A 21,049-nucleotide genomic window follows, 5' to 3' on the forward strand; every position below is an offset into this window, starting at 1 on the left:
TTGACTGTAGAGCATTCATTTAATAAAACGTTATTTTCAACTTTTAATATTCTCTAATTGTGGTATAAACTACACAAATAGATTCAGAATGATAGAAAATGAGGCAGAAGCAACAGCAAATTTGCAATTTACCGTTTAATGCATTTTACTGATTTCCGTCTGTACAAATTACAGATGTTATTGTTTAAATTATTTCAATTTCACATTTAACGTTTCATTCAATTTTTCTCGTTCATTCTCCAATCCTGTATCTCACTTTTCCTTTCTTCTGCCTCAATTATATCATTGCCCTTTCCCTCTTTCATCCTAATTTAATAGTTCCCTAAATTTTGCTTCCCTCCTCCCAGAACATACTCCGAGCTTTTATAATCCTACTTTCCATACTCTATACAATTTGGTCTTCCTTTCCTCAAAAATTCCATTCTTCTCTCATTCCTGATTCCCATCCTCTAATTTGTCACTGATTACCATTGTTTCCCTTTCCTTCCTTTTTCTTTTTAACAATCAATGTCTTCATTTTTTCATACCGCTGTCACACTCACTCACCAACCAATTTCTCTTACTCTACTCTTCTTTCTCCTGTTTAGTTTCGTCTTTTCTATTACTACTGAAAATTTCAATTTCACTTATTTTTTTTATTCCCATCTATCTTTTTCTCTTACTTGGCCATGTCAATTGATACCAAAATACTATACACTTTCTTCCGCTCTCTCTCTCTCTCTCTCTCTCTCATCCTTTTACTTGCTCTTCTTATGCACATTTTTAACTATTTAATACCCTACTTATCTTCTTCGCCTCTTCAGTCCTAGGTTAGTTCTTTTTATTACTTGTTTCAAATCTCATTTCCTTCTTTTCCTCAGTTTTCATGTTTAACCATTTTTTGTCATATATCTTGTCATGTGTCATACAATATATTTTTAAAATTCTTATTCTGCTTTCAAGTTTCCCTTCTGTTTCTAATATATTAACAAAGCATATCAACTGTATGAATACAGAATGAGTAGCTTTGGAATCTATATTTGCAATATCAATCTGCAAAAGAAGAGGCTGACAATATTTTTAAAAGTTTCATTCCTAATATATGCCTGTAAATTAAAATACAATCATTTTTATCATGTACATCCTTAGTTTTTAAAAGAAGAAGAATAATACTTGTCAAATTAGAAGTAACTAAATATTTGTACAGTACTTATTTACTGGTTCAGAGAATGCTTCAAGTTAACATATGGAAATAAACTCTATTTCTTCTTCATTACATTTTCCTTGGATTGTACAATTTTTCTTCGTACTTAACTTGACCATGCTACAGCTTTAACGCAGGTTTTGTAGCAATCACTTTTAGCACAAAAAATATAACGTGCAGCATATTCACAGCAACAAACCTTTCATCTGTAATTAAAAGATCATTCGTGTTATTAAAAGAAAATTGTCGTCTCTCTTCAAAAACTTGAAGATTTACACTTTTTACCTTATATTCTTAATTAATGGTATCCTTAAGCTATTGAATATTATTTACCTGTAAGCTATAACTAGATTATCAGCTGCTTCTTTATATTTTAGCCCTCTAAATATTATAAAATCTTACAAGTTTGTATACATGAATAAATGTTCTCTACCTTCGGTGTGGATTGTGCAATAATAAGGAGCGTTGTAGGACTACACTGTGTGATTGAAATATTATATCTAACCATTCTTGCTTACACTGTATAATAAAGTCCCAATAGATAAATGAAATCCAATGCATGAAAGAAAATATAATTATAGTTATATTATTCCACACGTACTTCAACATCTTTACCTGTAATCAATATATTTGACAATTTAACAAAGTGAATACTCTTTATTTAAAACCACTTAGTACTTTATTATTATTTGAAATTACTCATCTGAAAAATAAATATTGTTTCAATCATAATAAACTGCATTGCAATGCACATAAGTAAATATGACACTTCTTCAGGGTAATTGCATTGTGACAGCTCAGATTATTTCCCATATTTTCCTATGCAGTGCCCACCGGAAGCACGTGTCTACTACGGTATCCAATTTCATCCATAATTCATAATTATTATAGATTCAATGCTCTCTATGGAAAACGCAACCACAGCTGCCATTTTGTCACTAGAAAAAAGTAGGACAATTGACCCATTACCCAAAAGATGTTAACCACATCTTTTTTAATATCTGTCACAGATCGCTGTTATTTATCGCTCCACTTAACACGTGCCTTTGTTGCAAACATGCTTTTTATTTACATAAAGAAACCCTTCAGCGTAAGGATAACAACCGAAACTTTGTAAATTCCATTATCTACGAAGATAGATATTGGAATTTCGATTTTCCTAACCCCAATAAACCATAGGGAACATAATTGCAACAAAATAATTAAGTGTTTTTCCTCCGTAACCATTCGGGCATTTTTTCTGCAAGCCTAACTATTTTAATTGTTTCTCTTCTCCGTAACCATTCGGACCACCGTCTATATAAGTCCAACCTTATGAATAAGAAGCATTAGGTTATTGGATATCCGGTCCTACGAGCAACGGGATACCGAATCACAGGTAGCCACGTGCATAATATATTTAATATAAACTTGCCCCTGGAGACGGTCAACCGTTTAATAATTTAATTATTGTGGGATCTTTAACCCTAAAACGGTGATAGATTTCCTCTCGCAAGTGTTTGTTCTTTTTCTTTTCCCTTTTATTACTTTTCTCTTGCGCCTAGATTAGGACACATTTTGCTCATGCGATGGCTAATGCCGTATTAATTATTAAACTTTGTTAATATTCTTAATAATTGCGTTTTAGTCATAAGTAAACGATTGTATGCAAAAAGTGCAAGCTCAGCACCTTTGTCTCGTTCTCTAACGTACCCAAGCTTAGGCGGTAGCATCTTCTGATTGGCTGAAGGCGACGCGACGTCCCCCCCCCCCCCCCCCCCAGCTATTTATTTAAGAGCAGAGCGAATGGACGCCACACTCACTCTCTTTTCAAAATACTTTCACTCTTTTCGCACGTTTTGATCCTAATTAAGTCAATTCGGTAAATTAATTCTGAAAGTTGTAACCTCTAGAGCGAGACCAAGTTCGCGTTCATTTTCTGTTTATATTTTCAAACATACGATAACTTTAGTTTTTTTATACGCGAGTGAATCATTTATTAAAATTCATTTTTATATAATCAATTCAGTGCACATATTTTTAGTTTTCACCGTACACTCACAATCATTCCTGGTTCTCTACGGCGACGACGACCGTAGTCCAAGCAGCGTTTAACAGGAGAGTTTCCCTACTACCTTTTTCATTCATTTGATTGTTATTCATCACCAGGTAATATTTGAATTATATTTATTTCCAAACCCAAATTTCATCTTTTCTTTTCATTTTGTACGCCCAGAGTTCTTTCTTCTTACCTACGACGCCTTATTTATAAAGAAATAACGCTACTTAAAGAGGCAACGACAATATAAACATTGTAGTTTGAGCAACGTGTTTAAAATTAGCAATCGTACAGCTCTGGACGTTACAACATTAAGTCCGGTTTCTTTCAGAATTGTGCTCTTATTTATAAGTTCTGCTCCAACGTTTAGTTCAATTGCTTTAGCACTTCCGGTAAAGTTCTTTCTGTATAGTCATGATCATTTTTTGCTCGACCTACATCATAAGCTTTGCATTTGCGATTTCTAGATGCAAAAAAAGAACTTTACGACTTAAAAACCCTATTATTGTGTGGTAACCGTTGAGGCTATCATAGCTCTTCCCGTTGCCATGCTTGCTCCATTCCATATTATAAAACACAATAATGTTAACAATCTTTCCTAATGCAGCATCAAACTCTTTCGGCGAGTCAAAATTAGTAGGATTATCCATATTCATTGATGACCGAAGATCATTCACATTTTGAAACATTTCTTGAACTATATCGGCGGGCCTGAATTTGAAAGAAGGGCAAAATACTAAAGAGTAGGAATAATTTTATCACATTCATCAAATTTTTAGCTATAACAATAGAATTATTTTATTCGAATATTACAGTCTGCTAAGGTTAATTTTAAATACACAATTATAATAAATACTTATAACTGCTAAATCTAAACCTTGTACATGATTAATAGTTAATGTATTATCCAATTTAATAATATTGAATCAATAAAAAAAATGGAAAATATATATCAATATTATAGAGAGACTCAAAAAATTTTATAAATACATTTATATTATGTAAAAGAATTCTCTTATAAAAAACAATTTAAAATGTATCTGTAATAAACAATTTATTTTTAATTTAATTATGTAATGTATGATTGGAAAAGCTACAAAACAGCTTAATAATAACAGGAAACATGGTGAGCCGTTAAAATATAATAATAAAATTATCTTTAGCATAATGTTTATGTAATAAATACTATTGAATCTTCAGTTATTTTTCTAAATATAAAGTGATTATTCTTCTACTACTAGATAATATTAAAATAAATTGATTATTTAAATGAAATGCAACAAAAAATGCTTACATTTCCTCCAACATTTTATCAACATTCTTAAGTATCACCTTTCTTTCAATTTCTGCAGCTCGATTACAGCTTTCCTTAGCTACTGACTCTATTGCTGGGCCTACTTCTCGTTTATACCTTTTGAATAAACCTTCTGAAATTGTAGGTATGTTCTTGCAGGTTAGTACTTTCCTCAACGCATTTGGTCTAAATCCAGCATGCAAAACACCTAATTTTAAATATATGTTTTAGAGGTTAGGTTAGATCATTCCATTTTTAATATACTTATTTTATCATAAATCATAAAATTTATGCTGATAAGAACTCTCAGACAACTTACCGAATACCGCTTTTGTGTTTATATCCGAATATTTTTTATTGCATCCCGTGTTATGACTCTTACCAGTAGGCACTAAAGAATTCGTACAACATGTTTCGCAGCGCACAGTCAATATGGAGATGAGACCAAGTCGTTTTTCATTTATAATATTTTCAAGTGAAAACACTTATTTGCAGCTCTTGCACCGCAGATTTTTCCCAAGGGTAGACAATTCTACAATACGTCATCCCTCGAATGCAGTAGGAAAATCTTTATTCTCCAAATTGCTGCTTTCATTACGGAATCTTTTCCTACATTTTTTTATTGATTCAGCAATTTTCAATTTCTTCTCAGGAACTTTCTTCTTTATAAATCTCCCCTTGTACCTTGTACGATCACAAAAATCAGACATTTTTCACTAAGTGTACGCATAGGTTACGTACAATTCAAAAGTAAGGGTTGCCGCAAATCGGCGAATATACAGAATAATTGCGAAGTCGCCATGATTGTCGCTGCGATAGCCGTCGCGTCAATGAGCAAAAGTATGCGTCTGTATGTATACGCAAGCTAAATATGTATTCATGCGGTTGACGTATAGTCCCGACCAAAAGTTAATGTCGATTAGGGGGGTGACACTCTCATAGGCGAAGCGGGCCAGCCTTATAGTTCCTAAAAAAATCTCAGAGTTCCTAGGTGGCGCTGGTGTCGCTACTTTGACGACGCCAGTATCCGACCATTTTCTGACCGCCATATTTCTTGCTGCTTAAGGATGCTCTACCCGAAAATGATTTTCATAAGATTGTTTAAATTTTAATTGAAATGGATTAAATATAACAATATTGACACGATAGTCAAATCTGAGATTGATGACACGTTTCTAGCTAGAGAAATTCAATATCAATGTTATCACTTTTACTATGGAACATATAGGAGATTCTGCTAAAAAGACATCATTTTTACTAATATTGGATAAACGGTTCTTTAGATTTTGTTACAAAATAAATGCTTTACGGATTATACTTGTTAACAGCACATAAAAAAAATGAAAAATATGACACGTACCGTTGCAAAGAAAATGTAATTCAAAGTTTTATTGTAACACGATAAACGTGAAAGACAATAAATATGGCAGCGTCGCATATGCGCGCGCAACTGCGGCGCGTATATTTACTAGTAATGAGGGAGAATATATATTTTTAAATTATTATTGTACTTAAATTTGTATGTCTACATTTTAAATTATATGTTTTTATTGTGGATGCGAAAAATAATAGGATTTAAAGTACAATATAAAGATCGAAAAACATGTGTTCATCTTCCCATGTTGCCGTTATTACAAAAAGCTTAAGTTGCATCCACAACTTCACTATACGCGTTAAGCCATTCGCCGGTGTGAATAGTACCTTTGGGGTAGAACATCCTTAAAAGTATTTTACCGTAAATGTGTATAAAAATGCTCTTAAAGTAAAGTTATTTCAACAGCAATTTTAAATACTGAAAAATGTTTGAACGTTATTTTTAAGAGTCAGGAGCTACGAGGGCAATTATATAATATATACATATATTTTAAATATTTTTTTTTATTGATCAAGTCTATTATTTGTCAAATTTATCAAATTCCATTTCAACCCGTTTTGTTATTAAGGATTATTTGAATTACTTGCCATCATTTTCTTAAACGTTTGTGTTTTCTGGTGAGAAGAAATGGCTTATGTAAAGATCAATAACTCCAAAACAGGAGAAAGTATAATAGATTCTTCTCATCTCCTATCTTACATTGACCAAACTGAAAATGTTATTCATATTTAAAATTTACAGCCGATTCTAATCATTCAGTGGCTTTCAGAAGGTGTTATTAACCATGTTTTTATGTAGTACACCTAAAAATATTTCTCATGAAATTTCATAACTTTTCCACGTAAACTGTCAGAATGAAAATTTGATTTGTAAAACTAATCCCTCCAAAAATATAAAAAATTTACTAAATTTGCATCAATAATATACAATTTTAGAGCTTTATTCACTGCAGAGTGGGCCGAATATACACAAATTTTGATATTGAAGGTCTAATAGTGTGAAAAATATTCCTGCAACGAAAACAAATTAACTAAAGAAAAAAGAACATAAAATTCAATATTTTATCCTTGCGCAAACAGCTCAAAGTTTTGCATTTTTTAAATATATACATGAAACTTCATTCGCATCTCACACCACATGGTCCTTCGGCCTTTTTGAGGATTTTTGAACATTTTTATATCTGTTTAGAAGTTTGTATTGTAACACGCGGATTCGTGGAGAGGTGTTTCTTAATGAAAGTACGCACTACAACATTCCTAGTAAAATTGGAATATAATTCGAGCACTTCTTGAGTGCTTATTTTCATCAATTTTACAAATTATATTAAATATTTAGAACTGGCTTCTCTGCCAGGGCCTCTCCCAACAGCCTATGCGGGAAGGTACAATAGGCCATTACCTCGCGAAATACTACAAATGATTCATTTAATTACGACGCTGCTACCCGTGCTCTCGGCGCATTCGGTTAGTTCGAATTTCTTTTAGGGCGCCAGGCCCACGGTGGGCCAACCGAATGGCCTTCTGCTTACGCGGAGCACTTTTCGCCTCTTTCCGGCTTGCCCGTGAGTCTAACCTCTTTTTGTCCAGGGTCGCCCGAGTTCCGGACCCTATGCTAGCCAATTTTTGCTTTATATATCAATTCGCGACCGCAAAACTTAATATTTACGAGTCTCTTCCCAGCAGTGACACACACCGGGTAAGAGACGGCATCGCGAGATTAATTTGGGCCGCTTACCTTGCGATTACCGGACCAACGAAATAAATTTTCCCTTATTTTGCGCGCCTCCGGTGCCTTTTCGTTCGTAGGGCTCCTCGGTTCATTATGCGAAAACTATATATATATATATATTACCAGGATGGGACCTGTCCTACTCGAGGTCTACTTAGGCAATGACAGCCTCGCCGCGAGCTCGCGACGGCGCTACGGTAGGCACGCAAGCTCTGGCGGCTAGACCAATAGCGCGCTAAGCGCGAAAATTCAGAATTCTTAACGTGACAGGTCCCGTGTGGATCTAGCACGTTACAGTATATGTTGGTTCAGAAAATCATGAACAAAGTACGACGAACATCATGTTAAACATTGATAGTTTCGATGTCATTATTAACTGATTTTCCTATCTCGACATAGGATGGTATCATTGCTTTACGTATTCAGCATCACTCTAGATTTGAATGAGATGAATCGTTAATATATCCATTTTGTAATTATAATAGAAAGCAACAAAATATTTGGCTAGCATCACTTTATGTTTTAAAAGACTTAATTAATTATTTAAATTTTTTTAAACAAAATGTGATGCCAACTAAATATTTTATGTTGCTTTCTATTATAATTACAAAATGGATATATTAACAGCTCACTTCATTCGAATCCAGAGTGATGTTTAATATGTAAGTGAAGGGTACCAACCGATGCCGAGATAGACAAAACAGTCAATAATGACATTGAAACTATGAATGTTTAACATGATGTCTCTCGTACTTTGGTGATGGTTTTGTGAACCTACATATACCTACTTCTAAACAGATATAAAAATTTTCAAAGAATCCTCACCAAAGGCTGAAGGACCATGGTTCTAGATACGAATAAGGTTTAATGTATATATGTAAAAAATGGAAAAAATTGACCTTTATAAGCAACGGTCATATATTATCGCATTTTATGTTCCATTTTCATGGTTGATTTGTTTTTTTCAGAGGAAACTTTTTCACAATATTAGACCTTCAATATCAAAATTTGTTTATTTAGCCACCCCCGCACCATTATACAGGCATTTCATAAGTCGATGCCGACCCGAAAACCCTCGATAGAGTGGCCGATTCTGAGTAGAAAATCTTTATAAATTTTTTTTCTACATTCTTTAATTAAAAAGTTATGGGTGGTTGAAATTTCAGAAACCGCGGTTTTTTTATTGGCTCGGTTCAATAGGGCGGTTCAATCAGGGGGAGGAAGGAGGGTCAATCTGGCCAATAAATAACAATTGAATCGGGGAATCGGGTATTTATTAATCGCACGCATGTTTTCGGATTAAAGATAGTTAATAATACGCGTAAGTTTACCGAGAACTGTTCAAATGAAACCCTTGATAAATTCGGTAGTCAGAATAATAACTGACAATCTCAACTGAAATAACATAATAGAAAATAAATATCAGCCAAGAATTCACCATTTTGTTTAGTACGGCCTAGCCGATTCAACTGTTATTTTGTTATTTATTGGCCAGATTGATCCTCCTTCCTCCCCTTAATTGAACCGCCCTATTGAACCGAGCCAATAAGAGAACCGCTGTTTTTGAAAATTCAACCACCGATAACTTTTTAATTAAGGGATGTAGAAAAAAAAGTTTATAAAGATTTTCTACTCAGAATCGGCCACTCTATCGAGGGTTTTCGGGTCGGCATCGACTTATGAAATACCCTTATAGCTTCTTGTCCCTTCAAAATTTATTATCCTTTAGAAGGCCGGTATGACCACATATGTGGCAAGTAACAAACTTGCCGTTTTTATTAGTCACATCGGCTATATATTTGAATAAATGTTAGTTAAACAAATTAAAAAGTTTATATGGAAAAATACCGGCCCTCTACAGCTTAAACAGGGATTAATAGTATATTGAAAGCATACTCAAGAAATGTATCTATTTTCTTATTATACATAACAATATCCATTATTTCTCAGTATTTTTTATAAGCTTAGTTATAAATAATTAATAAACCTGATTGTTGATAATACGTGTACTTAATCAAGTATTATACGGGTGTCCGGTAATAAGGTTCTAAGCCGAAGACCCCAGAAAGAGCGGCCGATTCAAAGGAGAAACCCCTTATGAATTTTTTTCCTAACACCCTTAATTAAAAAGTTATTAAGGGTAGAAATTAACAATATTTAATTCATTGAGCAGGAGTAGCTAAAAACCGGGGAATCGGATTGGGGCAAACAATTCACGCACCAATACTACTTAATAACTATATCATATTAGCATGTGAAGTTAATTGAAGATCTGACGGTAAGACATTGAGTGGTGTGGAGGACGCGGTTGGGAGGGATTGCGGGGAAGGTAGTGAAACTGAGCGCGTGGAAAAACATTTGAATCAAAGCGTTCAGTCTCGAGTGTCGGTCAACAATAGGCTCGACAAAATCGAAATATAAATTACGTTTAATTGATTAAGGAACATTAAAATTCTTACAACTTTGATTAAAAGTATTCAAAAGGTTTATTAACGAACATCAAGGATTCTGGTGATGAAAACGAGCCTAAACATGACGTAGTTACGACAACTTTTAATTAAGTTACCTCGTAGTTAGCTATAATTAAGAAAAATAATAGCGGTTGCATTTACGCAGCGTTTGAACTCAATTTTATCGTAAAAAGAACATACATTTCTATGGTAAAACTTAGTTCAAACGGGATACAAAGAAGACACTTTTTATTGAAAACAACTCAGTAACTGGTTGTATTTACTTTGAACTCCATTTTCTGCAAAGTATCTTTTAAAAAAATTTCTTTTCAGCTATCGTTTCCTCACCACCTTGCAGTAAATAGCTTGGCGCTTTTTTTTTACAGAGGTATCCCCAGGAGGCCAAATTCACTCTCCTAATTTAATTTAGGAGCTGCACAAAATGGTGACCATTTTGCTCCACGCATATTTCGGCCCTTCGGACTATGTTCCACGTTGCACATTGCACCATATCTGGCTAATGGAACGGAAGACCGCAATAATAGCAACGCGGACATGCTCTTCTGTACCATTACGGCAGTCCTCTACTATGGCCTTGACATTGCCCCATGAAAAAAATCCAAAGGATTTAAATCCGGGGACCTCGCAGGCCATGCAATTGGGCAACCACGGCCCAGTCACCTGGCCGGGAACAAAGAATTCAATGTGCTTCGCACATTGACTCGGTAATGTGGAGGTGCACCGTCGAGCTGGAAAATCAGGTTTCTCCGTACGTGAATCGGCCCATCCTCCAACCGACCACTGAGCTGCTCCCTCAGAAAATCTGCATAGATTTCAGCGTTAAGCCTCGATGGTAGGAAACAGGGATCAATCTGTAAATGTAGAAATAATTTCAATTACTATAATAAGCTGAATGAAAAGGATCTTTTTACTTACGATATTATTTCCAACGAGGCCTGCCCACACGTCTATCGTGTATCGATATTGAAACGCACATTCACGAACGGAATGGGGATTTCCCTCTCTCTAAACTATGTAATTTCAAGAGTTGAAAACCCCATTCAGCGTGAATATGGATTCGTCAGTCCAGAGAATCCTGTCAGTGAAATCTGGATCCCTTTGGCATTGCGCAAGAAATCCTATTCAAAAATCATTTTTATTAATCCACTATCTACATTAAATTTTATTTAATTTAAACCTAAAATGATAATTGAAGTTACCTTGGCAGGAGTATAGGGGAGACCGGGGCTAGTTGTAACATTTTACGTTTAATGTAAAAATGATCAAATAAAATGTACCCATGTCTGTAATTACTGAAGTGAATTTGAGTAAGTAATTATTGAACTATAATGTACAAGAAAAAAATTTCATCAAGAATTGTTCGTTAAAAAGATAAAAGATGTTTCTTCAAATATAAGTAGTTGTTACTTTTTGCCCCAACATGGGGCAAAAAGTAACAAGGCTGGGGCAAGTTGTTCCACACGTGAAAAACACTAAAAATCTGGAAAATTGTATATGTTATATCTCCTTTGACTACCTATTATTAAAGTTAACTAGAATATTAATTATTTATTACTTAAATAATAAAATGAAAGATTACAAGAAGCAATATAACGTGAAAAACTAAACTTTAACTTTATTCCATAACAAAATAAAATTCATTCGAATTAATAATTTTATACATTAATCAGAACAACAGTCTTCACATAAAAACTTTATTTTATCAGTTTTTACGCATTTGCCGTGTGCCCAGTTTTGACAACTTAGGCACTGAATCCATTCTTCGCCAGATTTACTGCTGGAGAATGGCGTCCAGCAGATTATGCAATAACATTCATTATCGGCATCAGAATTTTCACTTGATTTAGTTTTCGTCGATGACGGTAACGTTTGCCGTTTAATCTTTTTTTCATTGGATGCAGCCACCTCTTTCTTTATTTTTTTAACATATCCACTTTCTTTTTTTTTTAGTGGTTTCCTCTTATTAGTAGCACTACTAGATGCTCGCTCCTGTTCTGCAAGTGCTAAAGCATCTCTTTCTGGTGAAGCTGTTAGAACAGCACACTTTTTCCTTTTTCTTTTGCATGACCTGATTTTCTAGGAGGTGCCTTTGGGAGCGGTCGTATTATGTATGGGTCAAAAATTTTATTTTGAGAAGCAGCTGTTGATTCAGGTGCATTTGTTGGTGAATTAGGAGGATCAGAATTGCTCGGTTGCTCCATTTCGACCAAATCAGCATTTATTGCTAATGAAGTTGAATCAGGATCTATATTTTGTGGAATCGGAGATTCACAATGATTATCTAAAGACAGACGGCTAGAATTTTGTAGCTCCGATATGTCTCTATTTTCCATTTCAGAGCTTATAGCTGTAGTTGGCATATCACGGTCTGTTACAAACGATGGTGCAAAATCAACATCTTTAAATACATTTGAATTCAACGGTGAAATACCACATTTTTCAAATGCCTTTGAAATATTCATTGGCGTTGATGCCAAAGGCCATGCGTATTTAACAATCTCAGGTAAATCGTAAATCTTCATTGTTTTACCTGGATTTTTTCGCATCCAATTATCTTACGCTGATGCACAATATTTTTTAAAAGGCCCATACACCCCAACATCTAAAGGTTGCAAACGGTGAGAACAATGCGGAGGGAATGAAAGCATAATTATGCCATTGGCTCGAGCTTTATCTATGATATTGATGCCAATATGAGAGTGATGATTGTCTAATAACAAGAGTATTGGCTGATCTGGAGTAGGTTTAACAATTTTAATAAAATGAGTTAAAAATATATCGAACTCTGTAACCGTCATCCACCCAGATCTGTTTCCTGCTCCTATAGATTCCGGTGGGCCAGATTTTACAAAAACATCGGAATACCGTATTCGAGGAAAAATAAACATTGGAGGTATGCTATTCCCAGCAGCATTGACAGCCATCTCTACAGTAACTAATTCACCTCTTTCCGCCGAAGTCATTGCGCCTATTTGTTTAACACCTTTTTTAGCCACAATCTTTCGTGGTTTTTGCACCGTTGTAAGGCCAGTCTCATCGACATTCCAAATTCTTGATGGAGATAAATTATATTTAAGCATAATATGGCTTAATTTAGAGAAAAATTCGCTGACATTATGCTTATTAAATGATGTCGCTCGGCTCATGCTTGTAGCTTCAGGTGTTCGGATTGATAAAGTTTTACTTCTTTTAAGAAATGAATTGAACCAGTCTACACCGGCTTTCTTGTCTCTGCGCCATGAATTTGGTATAATTTTTAGCTTAATATTAATGGCACAATCATATTCCAATTTTCGCACTTCTTCAGGTAGCAGGCCGAAATATATATTTGCACACTGCGTTAAATATTCTGTTATTTTGTTCTCCTGTTCCTCATTAAACACCTGACGTGGCTTTTTATATCCCATTTTAGTATCTCCTTTTTCATATTTACTTAAATATCGTGCCAATGAGACATGGCATAATTCAAACGTCGTTGATGCTTTCCTGATGGAAACCTTCTCGTTCAGAACCATATGTGCCGCTGCTTTATATACTTCTGCAGATTGTGTACCGCGACTAGTCTTTCTTTTATAAGTCCTCATGCTACAAATTGAAAAAAATAGGAGTTCGTCATCAATTTTCAACATACTTATTCAATTTATGTTAAATTATATTTTTGGGGTAAGTTGTAACGCTGTTACAACTAGCCCCTTGAAAGTGTTACTTTTTGCCCCATTGGATATATTAATATTTTTTTAAATTTATAAAAGAACTGCTATATTTTTGTACGAAATCTAGTCGTAATATGGTTATGGGCTAATAACCTAGTTTCAATGAAATGTTAGATTACATAAAAGTGCATTCGGTTAAGAAATATACCAAAACTTAAAACTTAAAATTTTAAACGTACTTGATGCTTTTTAACCTCGAATTAGATTATCGTTTCCTATTACGTTCAGGTAAAACTAATGCTATGAACAGCTCATGCAATGTCTCAATATGTTTCCTAGTGCAAATTGACACATGTAACGCTTCGTTCATATGTTTCAATCATTAGATACGAGTACTGTTACTATGTGCCCCTGTTACTTCTAGCCCCGGTCTCCCCTACCCGGCTTTCAAAATCGCGGGGCAGTAACTGCTGAACGCAGTAGAAGTGCAAGGGCCACAATCAATTTCTATGCAGAATTTTTCCAACTGCAAATTTGGATAAACCAAATTTGTGTGTGGCATCACGCAAACTGTCTTGCTCGCTTAAAAAGTGTTGGATGATTTCATCCTCCATCTCGGTAATAATATTACGCGATCTGACATGATCCCGGGTAATCCGTAGGCTCAGTTTTTCACGCGAACAACGCACAATATTTAAAATCGCGCGTCGTTTTGGGTGGTATTGGCGATTAGGAAAACGGCTCGCATACAATCGTTCCGCGGCATTTGCGTTTTCATTTGCCATACCATACGTAAGCTGTATGTCAGTTAACTCTGCACTGGTTAAGTTATCCATGGTTTTTCCAAAAACTAGAAATGCAGGAGGTCTCTGCAAATCGCAAGACTCGCTACGAATGAAGCGCTGGACGAAAACATTATAAAATAAAAGAAACGCTGTATTTGACGATTACGACAGTTGAACGTTTAATATACTCATGTTTTGTATTTTGTTTTCAGCAAAAAAGGAAATAATTTTCATGTTATATTTTGTTTTCGTCCAGAGCTTCATTAGTAGCGAGTCTTGCAATTTGCAGAGAACTCCTGCATTTCTAGTTTTTGGAAAAACCATGGATCAGTTAGCCAGTGCAAAGTTAACTGACATACTGATTACGTATGGTATGGCAGATGAAAACGCAAGTGCCGCGGAGCGTTTGTATGCGAGCCGTTTTCCTAATCGCCTATACCACCCAAAACGAAGCGCGATTTTGAATATTGTGCGTTGTTCGCGTGAATAACTGAGCTAACGGATTACCCGGGATCATGTCAGATCGCGTAATATTAGTGCCGAGATGGAGGATTAAATCATCCAACACTTTCTAAGTGAGCAAGACAGTTTACGTAGTGCCGCACACAAATTTGATTTATCCAAATTTGCAGTTGGAAAAATTCTGCATCGAAATTGATTGCGGCCCTTCCACTTCTACTGCGTTCAGCAGTTACTGCCCCGCGATTTTGAAAGCCGGGTATACTCCTGCCAAGGTAACTTCAACTATCATTTTAGGTTTAAATTAAATAAAATTTAAAGTAGATAGTGGATTAATAAAAATGATTTGTGAACAGGATTTCTTGCGCAATGCCAAAGGGATCCAGATTTCCCCGATAGGATTCTCTGGACTAACGAATCCACATTCACGCCGAATGGGGTTTCAACTCTCGAAATTACATAGTTTGGAGAGAGGGAAATCCCCATGCCCCTCGTGAATGGGCGATTCAATATCGATACACGATAGACGTGTAGGAAGGCCTCGTTGGAAATAATATAGTAAGTAAAAAGATCCTTTTCATTCAGTTTATTATAGTAATCGAATTTATTTCTAAATTTACAGATTGATCCCTATTTCCTACCACCGAGGCTTAAGGGGATACACGACCGACGATAAATTTAATTCGAGCTAATCTCCGAAAATAAAAAAAATATGAACTTTTTAGGAGAGGTTGAATTAACTCGTTTAACAGTGCTTAAGAGCGCTACAGGCTCAGAATTTCATTAAAACAATTTTATTTTTTATGAAAATTATAAACAATAATATTTTTGAAAACATTAGTAATATTGAAAAAAGGGCGGTGTAGCGCACTCAAGAAGAGTTCTATGAGTAATTTAAAACCAGAAAGAAGTAAATACGTTCAGAAATGTTGAAGATTCGTTTGAAAAACTAATGCAGCTATTTAAATATAAAATTTGCCGGTTTTACTGACCGAGAGAATCGTCCCGCGTTAGAAAAAGATACGTATGTAAGTTCTTCCGCTTTTATAGGACTATAAATATATTTATAGCCCTACTAAAACGGGTGAACTTATATACTTGTATTGGTCTAACGAGTGACGATTCTTCTCTGTCAGTAAAACCGGCAATTTTTATATTGGAATAGTTGTATTATTTTTTCAAAATAATCTTCGACATTTTTTGACGTGTTTACTTCATTCTGATTTTAAATTACTCATAGAACTTTTCTTGAAGATGCTACAGTTCCCTTTTTTCAATATCACTAATATTTTCAAAAATACTATTGTTTATAATTTTTATAAAAAATAAAATTGTTTTAATGAAATTCTGAGCCTGTAGCGCTCTTAAGCACTGTTAAACGAGTAAATTCAACCTCTACTAATAAGTTCATATTTTTATTATTTTCGGAGATAAGTTTGAATTAAATTTCTCGTCGGTCGTGGATCCCCTTAACGGGGAAATCTATGCAGATTTTCTGAGGGAGCAGCTCAGTGATCTGTTAGAGGATGCGCCGCTTCGCGTCCGGAGAAACCTGATGTTCCAGCACGACGGTGCAACTCCACATTACCGAGTTAATGTGCTTCGCACATTGAATTCTTTGTTCCCGGGCAGGTGAATGGGCCTTGGTGGCCCAACTGAATGGCCTGGGAGGTCCCCTGATTTAAATCCTTTGGATTTTTTTTATGGGGCCATGTAAAGGCCATGGTAGGGGACTGCCGTAATGGTACGGAAGAGCAAGTGCGCGCTGCCATTATTGCGGCCTTCTGTTCCATTACGCCTGATATGGTGCAATGTGCAACGCGGAACATAGTCCGAAGGGCCGAACTATGCGTGGAGCAAAATGGTCACCATTTTGTGCAGCTCCTGAATTAAATTAGGAGAGTGAATTAGGCCTCCTGGGGAATCCACTATAACAAAAACGCGCCAAGCTATTTACCGCAAGGTGGTGAGGAAACGATAGCTGAAAAGAAATTTGTAATAAAGATACTTTACAAAAAATGGAGTTCAAAGTAAATACAACCAGTTACTGAGTTGTTTTCAATAAAAATTGTCTTCTTTGTATCCCGTTTGAACTAAATTTTACCGTAGAAACGTATGTACTTTTTACGATAAAATTGAGTTCAAACGCTGCGTAAATGCAACAGCTATTATTTTTCTTAATTATAGCTAACTACGAGGTAATTTAATTAAAAGTTTTCGTAACTACGTTATGATTAGGCTCGTTTTCATCACCAGAATCCTTACTGTTCGTTAATAAACTTTTTGAATACGTTTAATTAAAGTTGTAAGAATTTTAATGTTCCTTAATCAATTAAACGTAATTTATATTTCGATTTTGTCGAGCCTATTATTGACCGACATTTGAGACTGAACGCTTTGATTCAAATGATTTTCCACGCGCTTAGTTTCACTACCTTCCCCGCACTCTCTTCCAAACGCGTCCTCCGCACCACTCAATGTCTTACCGCCAGATCTTCAATTAGCTGCACATGCTAATATGATATAGTCATTAAGCAGTATTGGTTCGTCAATTGTTTACCCCAATCCGATTCCCCGGTTTTAGCTCCTCCTGCTCAACGAATCAAATATTGTTAATTTCTACCTTTAATAACTTTTTAATTAAGGTTGTTAGGAAAAAAATTCATAAGGGTTTTCTCCTTAGAATCGGCCGCTCTATCTGGGGTTTTCGGCTTGGCACCTTATTACCGGACACCCTTATAATATACTAAATCATTTGTAGCAGTGATACTTAAAGTTTTCAAAATGAGGGTTTGCGATTTTAATTATTTTCTCGTTCACACAGAATAACACTAAACATATTTGTAAATGCATGTTAAAAGATCATATTATTGAATCAATGCTTTGATCAAGAGACACGGTGGTGTCTCGACGGCAAGTACATAAAAGTAGGTATAGACGTATGTATACCGCCATCGAGGCACTACTGTATCTTATACAGCAAGTTTGGTCGTCTCAATTTTTAAATCTATTTTTCTCCATGAATGATACACTGTCATGATTTCAGTAAAGCATTTCTTGAAATGGTTTGGAACAAGATTTTATTTGAGCCCATGAACATCAAAGTCGGTTCACGCAATCCAGAGATCTCATACTCTGTTAGCTATATATATATCAAAAATTAAGATACTTCTTCATCATCTTCTCCAGCCAGAATGTATGTCTCGGGCTGAAGTTCACCGCTAAAGAAAATGACGTCATTTTTACTAACTCGATGACTAAATAATCGATATAATCTATAACTAATATGGCGATTCTGTTAACTGTCAATTGAATTGTAAGTTTTACCGGCATAACCTTAACATTTTTATAACAATCAATCGGTTGTGATGATAGTGTAATATAATCAGAACTACTGATAATTTGAGGGAGAAACATGAAGGAGTAAGCAAGATTATCAGATAAGTAATACTGTAATGAAAAATATATTAAGCTTTAATGTTCGGTGGTACTTTGTATGATTTTATTTCAAGTTATAAAAATATATATTCCTTGTATGCAGCTCTGATTTAAAGTCATACCAGTGCCAAATGTTATAACAATTCTTGGATAAATGCAAGCACCAAAAGGTTCTAATGAAGTTACAGAGGAGTCAATTAGAGTTCCAGAAAATATTACTACTTTTTATAACAAGATATATAAAGAAGATAGTGTTACCAAGTAATACTGGAAAACAGAGTTTTGGTTTTATTCAATTATAGTTTTGGTTGAGCAATGGAAGCAGCAATTTCAAATATGGTCAACTGCTGATGACTGGATGTTATATCTGTTTGCTAGTGAAGGAAAAAAGAAACCAATGGCCTATAGTTTTTTAGATACAACATATTCCATGATGACACATACACAAAAACTTTCTTAGGAGGCTGAACAAACAGTGGAATGGTTGCAGCAACAGCATTGGGGTATTATGGTTTTGGTTGAAGTGCATATAATTTTCTGCAAAAATGTTCCATCGAGTACTAACAATTGTCTAACCCTAATGTAATTTATGTCTAACGGCTACATTATTAAGAGAAGATGGTAAATAATTGAATATCTGAAAAGATTAAGGAAAACTAGTATACTCAATGATATTATTGAATTTATTAATTATGTACATTATCATATGGTAAAATTTTGATTTCAGGCTTACTCAAAGTGTTATCATTTAGTATTGTACAATCACTGTGCAAGTGTATTATAGCAAATAGTAATACTTGTGCTTTGACTTAAATACATTTGGTACAATTGAATTAGAAAACCAAGGAAGAAGGTTCGCTCACAAACTGACTATTGGAGTTGACTCAAACATTGGGCTTTTCACTCCTGCATTCTGGTACTTGAAACAGGCAAAGATGAAAGCATTGAAAGATTGGCAAAGTAAGAATAAGTCAATTTCCAGAAAAACGTCGCCCATTGCTCAGCCATAATTTAAGGATGAAATTTATTAGATGAAATTCTGTAAAATTGAGTTAGTAACTGCTGATTGTTTTCCTCCGTTACCTATGCTAGTACTCTAGGCCAAAGGCAGTATACTGGTCATTGGTATGGATGAAAAAATGCACGTTTATTCTCAATTGAAACTCAGTCTAAAAATTAATTGTTTCCACTCCATTTTGCAGCACCAGAAACCCGACCAGTTTCAACAGTGTATAGAAATTAGCGCAACGAACATTTGAGGACTCTGGCACAGGAAATGTTATAAGGACGACTCGCCAATGTATCTCCTATGTCACCTTTGTCAAGAATTAGCAGCATAAATGTGAGAGTAATTGGTGCTAAAAAGAAACGTGGTATGCAAAACGACTATGTCAGCTTTGAATATATGCTTGATCGTAGCTTATTCAAAGCTTTGCGAATTGCTTGTCCAGTCTTGCCCCAGTATCAACTCAAGTAGTTGATGAAACTACTGAAGTCTGGCAAGGTCAGATGGTGGTAAAAGTCAAATGTTGATAAACAGAAAATCTAAATTAATTAAAACATACATTTTACTTAATTATTTTTATATGTTGAAAGTATTTTTATTGATTATGAAAAATTTAATCAAACTTTTATTATAGTGAAACTGAAAATATTAAACAAGTAGCCGGGACATTAATTATGAAGTTCATTTATGCAGAATGCATTACAAATATCAATAAATTCAATGTGTTGACTGTGATATTTTTTCAATATTAATATATATTATTTTATTAGTTAAGCGCTGCTGTTCCAAAAAATGTGAAGTGTGGAAATTTTCTTTAAATTCTGTCGAAAAATTAAAAGAATTATTTAATTTTTTAAATGTTATACTCTTACAAAACGTTATGAAATCCCACAAAAAACAGATTTCGCCTGTAAAAGAATGCGGCAAGTACATAAACCATCTAGTATAAATAATATAGTAAAATTATCCAATTAAAAAAAGTAGTGAAATCCAAATATTAGGCAAGTGTATTTTTTCACATTAGCAAAAGTTAAATTTTTGAAAAAAAAGTTACTTGCCGGGCCCGTAATGTCCATGAACAGTGAGAAATAGAATCTTCTGTGTGGTTTGGCTAACTTAATTCTGTATTTTAACATGAAATTTGCTGTGCTATGCTATAGCTGAATCTCACACACACGATTCATTTCCCACTATTCATAGACATTACGGGCCCGGCAAGTAACTTTGTTGTTCCTTTTTTTTTTCAAAAATTTAACTTTTGCTAAGGTGAAAAAATACACTTGCCTAATATTTGGATTTCACTCCTTTTTTTGATTGGATAATTTTACTATATTATTTATGTTAGATGGTTTATGTACTTGCCGCCTTTTTTTACAGGCGAAGTCTGTTTTCTGTGGGATTACGTATACATAATTATTCATTTTTGGAATGAAAAAAAGCCTGGAAATATCTCTTATATTCCCGAGTAATTAAAACAATAATATTTTATTTTAAGTATTAAAACCTTACAAGACGTTATGAGATTCCACAAAAACAAACATCGCCCATAAAAAAAGCAGCAAGTACATAAATCGTCCGGTGTAAATTATATATTAAAATAAAATATTCCAATTAAAAAA

At 34.6% G+C, this 21,049-nt stretch overlaps 1 protein-coding gene across 1 annotated transcript in view; it reads right to left on the bottom strand.

Moving 5' to 3' along the window:
* Positions 1-21,049, bottom strand: part of stw (straw) — a 234,711-nt gene that overhangs the window by 108,687 nt on the left and 104,975 nt on the right. The gene's annotated exons all lie outside the window — the stretch shown is intronic.

The sequence above is a fragment of the Prorops nasuta genome, unplaced genomic scaffold, assembly GCF_024137725.1.
Source record: "Prorops nasuta isolate Cenicafe-Biocafe unplaced genomic scaffold, Cenicafe_Pnas_1.2 PNAS00001, whole genome shotgun sequence".
NCBI lineage: Eukaryota > Metazoa > Arthropoda > Insecta > Hymenoptera > Bethylidae > Prorops > Prorops nasuta.